Here is a 5,464-nt window from a genome sequence, read left to right as displayed (position 1 = left end):
GCCCCCCCCTGCTAGTCCGGTCCTGCCCTGCGCCCCCCCCCCGCTAGTCCGGCCTGGCCCTGCGCCCCCCCCCCGCTAGTCCGGTCCTGCCCTGCGCCCCCCCCCGCTAGTCCGGCCTGGCCCTGCGCCCCCCCCCCCCCGCTAGTCCGGTCCTGCCCTGCGCCGCCCCCCCCGCTAGTCCGGTCCTGCCCTGCGCCCCCCCCCCCCCCCCGCTAGTCCGGACTGGCCCTGCGCCCCCCCCGATCCGCCCCCCCCCGCTAGTCCGGTCCTGCCCTTCGCCCCCCCCCCCGCTAGTCCGGCCTGGCCCTGCGCCCCCCCCGATCCGCCCCCCCCCCCGCTAGTCCGGTCCTGCCCTGCGCCCCCCCCCCGCGCGTCTGGCCCGGTTCCCCGGCTAGTCCGGCCCAGCTCCTGCGCCCCCCCCCCCGGACCCCCCCGCTGCTCCGGCCGTTCGGCTCCCGGGCCTCACGCGCCCGTTCAGGGCCCGCCCCGCTCGGCTCCCCCGGCCCAGGCCGCACTCAGGGCCCCACCGAGAAGCGACGCGGACAAACAGCAGCACTGCGCCTGCGCGTCGCCCCCGGGCCCGCCCGGTGCACGCCGGGAGATGGAGTCTCGAGAGCGGGCGCTGCCCCGGGGCGCAAAGGAAAGAAGAACGACGAGTCCCAGCATGCACCGGGCTGGGCGGACGCCGGGACTCCGCTGGCGAAAGGGATGCTGGGAGTTGTAGTTTTCGGTGGCGGCAGGGGAAGCCGGCCCGTGCGCTCGCTCTGCCCACGTGCTGGCGGAGCCGGGGCGGCTGCTCCGAGCACCCGGGGGGGAGACAGCACGTGTGAGAATTGGGGACACTGCGGGGAGGGGCACCGGCGTGTACAACAGTCACCGGGGCAGCTGCCCCGCCAGCCCGGCTCCTCCCCAGCGCTGGCTTCCGACCCCCCTTTCGCTGAGACCCTGCAGCCCCCCCCGCTCCGGCACCCTCCCTTCCACCCACCCTCAGCCCGCTCCCAACCTCCCACCCACCCTCAGCCCGCTCCCGCACCCAATCTCCCACCCACCCTCAGCCCGCTCCCACACCCAATCTCCCACCCACCCCCACCCAGCTCCCGCACCCAACCTCCCACCCACCCTCAGCCCGCTCCCACACCCAATCTCCCACCCACCCCCACCCAGCTCCCGCACCCAACCTCCCACCGACCCTCAGCCCGCTCCCACACCCAATCTCCCACCCACCCCCACCCAGCTCCCGCACCCAACCTCCCACCCACCCTCAGCCCGCTCCTGCACCCAACCTCCCACCGACCCTCAGCCCGCTCCCACACCCAACCTCCCACCCACCCCCACCCAGCTCCCGCACCCAACCTCCCACCCACCCTCAGCCCGCTCCTGCACCCAACCTCCCACCGACCCTCAGCCCGCTCCCGCACCCAACCTCCCACCGACCCTCAGCCCGCTCCCACACCCAATCTCCCACCCACCCCCACCCAGCTCCCGCACCCAACCTCCCACCCACCCTCAGCCCGCTCCTGCACCCAACCTCCCACCGACCCTCAGCCCGCTCCCACACCCAACCTCCCACCCACCCCCACCCAGCTCCCGCACCCAACCTCCCACCCACCCTCAGCCCGCTCCCGCACCCAACCTCCCACCCACCCTCAGCCCGCTCCCAACCTCCCACCCACCCTCAGCCCGCTCCCGCACCCAACCTCCCACCCACCCTCAGCCCGCTCCCAACCTCCCACCCACCCTCAGCCCGCTCCCGCACCCAACCTCCCACCCACCCTCAGCCCGCTCCCAACCTCCCACCCACCCTCAGCCCGCTCCCAACCTCCCACCCACCCTCAGCCCGCTCCCGCACCCAACCTCCCACCCACCCTCAGCCCGCTCCCAACCTCCCACCCACCCCCACCCAGCTCCCGCACCCAACCTCCCACCCACCCTCAGCCCACTCCCGCACCCAACCTCCCACCCACCCTCAGCCCGCTCCTGCACCCAACCTCCCACCCACCCTCAGCCCGCTCCTGCACCCAACCTCCCACCCACCCTCAGCCCGCTCTCGCACCCGACCTCCCACCGACTCGCACCCTCAGCCCTCTCCCACACCCAATCTCCCACCCACCCCCACCCAGCTCCCGCACCCAACCTCCCACCCACCCTCAGCCCGCTCCCGCACCCAACCTCCCACCCACCCTCAGCCCGCTCCTGCACCCAACCTCCCACCCACCCTCAGCCCGCTCCTGCACCCAACCTCCCACCCACCCTCAGCCCGCTCTCGCACCCAACCTCCCACCGACTCGCACCCTCAGCCCGCTCCCGCACCCAACCTCCCACCGACTCGCACCCTCAGCCCGCTCCCACACCCAATCTCCCACCCACCCCCACCCAGCTCCCGCACCCAACCTCCCACCGACTCCCACCCTCAGCCCGCTCCTGCCCCATCCGCTCTCTTAGACGCTACACCCCACCCTCTCCTACACCCATTTTGCTGTCATGGGTGGTTGGCTGGTGGTCCAAGGAAAGATCTGTGTTGAACCAGGTAGGCCACAGGCCAAAAAGTGCGAGAGCCGCTGCCTAAGGTAACCCCAGACATATGCTATGGCAGCCCCGCAAACCTGGGCATCGGGACACCCACCTCCTAGGAACAGGGGGAAGCCCTGGTGGGGACTGATCTCAAGGGGCTCCTCCCAGCCCGCCGGGCCTCACTCTGCCAGGAGCTCCTTCATGCCGGCCAGCTGCACAGGAGGCCCTCCGGGCAGGGTGACTGGTTCCCTGCGGGCGCGTATGGCTGGGCCTCTCCGCATAGGAGCAATGTGACTGGGGTGCTCACCTTTGTTCCAAAGCACTGGTGTTGAGCACCTCGATATTTCACCAGGCACCAGGAAGGAGGCCCAGACTTCTCACCAATCAGCCGTGGGCAGCCTGCACCCCACCATTCGCAGCCGAGGGCACCCTTGTGTCCCACCAATCACAGCCGAGGGCAGCTCAACGTGCGAAGCACGTCCTTCATCTTGAGCGTGCGGTGTCCTCGTGTGCACGTGACATTCTCTTGCACGTATGTTCATGAGCCCGTGGAAGGAAGAGACACTGAGACCGTCCCTGTGCTTTATTTCCCTAGCGCCGTGGGCTGCGTGGCTCCGGATGGCCAAGTGCGAAAGGGCCCTGCCGCTCTGGGGTTCCCAGTCTGAATTAGGCACCACGGTACAAACCCAGGTGGGGGGTTGCTATCCCTGCTGCTTAAATGTGGGCAGCGGAAACGTTGGTCCCAGCAAGGCACATCTGCAGCGCTGTCCGCCCCCAACTCCTGAAGCCACAGCTCAGGGCCCCGGGATCACGAACGTGGCTTAGTGCAACGCTGGGATCCAGGGCAGAACAGCCGATGGGGCCCCACACAGGCCTGGCCTTAAGGCAAGGCAGTTCTCATGGGCCCTGCGCCTTCAGGGCCCTGCACTGCCCGGCGCCCGCCCACCCGCTCACTGCTGTGGCTGGGAGCCATGTGGCACACCAGCCACCCCCATGCACAAGCTGCACCCCCGTGGACACGGTTCCCCTGACGTTTGGGCAGTGCTGGACCTGGGCTGGCTGGACCCGCCCCTCCCGCATGGCCAGGGCCTCCTTGTGCTCACCTGGTAGGGTTGTCAATGGCCGTGCCCCACCCCAAGAGCCTTGCTCCGCCCTCTGCCCTGCCCCTTCCGAGGCCACGCCCTGCCCGCCTGGAGGCTCTGGGAGGGAGTTTGGGTGCCACGGGAGGGGTGTGTGTGTGAGGAACTAGGGCTGGTGACAGACTTTGCCAGACCCTGGGCCATGGGTGGGGGCTCGCCTCTGGGGGCCACCCCACAAAGCGTGGGTCCTTGACCAGACAAGGCTAGAGGCAGCCAGGCCTCCCCCCCACCTGGAGCCAACCACTGGCCAACCCCCCCAGCCAACCAGGCCTCAGTGTCCTCTGAGGCTCCAGCGGCGATTTAAAATGCCTTGAGCCCCTGGGCCTTTAAATCACTGGTCCCCAGGGCAACTGCTGCCTTTGCCCTGCTCCGTCAGCAGCCCTGTGGGAGAAGCTCTGGGGGAGAGTTTGGGTGCGGGAGAGGGTAACAGGACCCCCCTGGGTTACAGCTTGGGACTGTGAGAGCTCTGTACCCCTTCATGCACCCCAGCCAGGTGCCTGGCTGAGGGACGGGCTGCGGTTCCTACCTGCGTTTGTCCCACACTGAGTGGGATGCGCAGCCGTGGGCACGCACACAGCACATGCGGAACAGACAAGAAGATTGAACCTGCCCATGTGGGGTTGTGAATCACCGCCCTGTGGCCAGTAGCTGGCGGAGGTGACCCACGCTCCTTTCTGCCTGCAGTAGGCGAGTGGCAGGATAGATCTCGGAGGCCTCTTGGGTTCCTTAGGAGACCCGGCTAATGCCACAATGAGTAACAAGCAGCCACGAGTGCTGGAGAACACGGACAGCAGCTCCCCTGGCCAGCACCGTCTTGGGGGAGCAAGCTGCTTCATTCAGCCTTGGGGCAGCAGGTCCCGCGCCCTGATACAACACCAGCCCCGACAAGTCTCTCGGCCAGGCTATGCCGGGAAGTCCCGTCCTCCCATAGGACCCTTCTGTAACTGAATGACGGGTATGTCCTCTTGAATTCTCCATGTTGGAGCCCCGTGGTTAGCAAGGGGCAGCTGGCGTCGGCTCCCCCAGAAGTCACGTGCCCACTGCCAGCTGAGAACCCGGGCACGGCCTCCCATAACAACGTTCTCCACCGAGCGGCCAACTTCCCAGAGTCAAGAGGAGCCACCAAATCCATCGAGAAAGCCACAGATTTCATCACATGGGGCATCCAGCCCCCCCACTCCCTCCCCTTCAAAACCAGTTAAGAAGACCCCACCAGGAGTGAAGTGAAAATATGAACATTATTTAATAACGGATCCTCTGTAATAAACAATTTGAAAATATTTTACAAGGAATCACACGCACAATATTTTACAAAGTTTTTTGTCTTTTTTTTTAAGTTTTCTGACTGTTCTGTACAAAAAAAAAAGAGACCAAAATAAAATCAAATTAAAAAAAAAACCAACCCAACCCTTTCGAATGATGAGCTAGAAAGGGTCCGGATGAGGAATGGTCAGGGTTTGATCCCAGCAGAACAACTACCTCGCGGTTCGCTTTGTTCTCTTAGTTTTTTAAACGTAAAATAGAATATATATATATTTATAGTTATGTATAGGCTTGTTTGTTATTCTCAAATGAGCACCTACCTAGACTAGAGAATTACACAGACTCCCAGTAACACAGAGCCAGCCATCTGTTCAAAACACATTTCCCAGAGACATTTAACCAAACACACACTGAAAAAGCTACAAGCAAAATGACCATTAATTAACCCAGTCATTAATTAATGAATCACCTCCCTTCCCTCCCCCCGCCCCACAGGTCAAACCAGCAAGGTCCGTGGCATCCCCCTGCCCACCCCCTTCCCCCCACCTTGG

The sequence above is a fragment of the Pelodiscus sinensis genome, chromosome 11 (assembly GCF_049634645.1).
Source record: "Pelodiscus sinensis isolate JC-2024 chromosome 11, ASM4963464v1, whole genome shotgun sequence".
Lineage (NCBI taxonomy): Eukaryota > Metazoa > Chordata > Testudines > Trionychidae > Pelodiscus > Pelodiscus sinensis.
Note: the sequence above shows the minus strand (reverse complement) of the source record.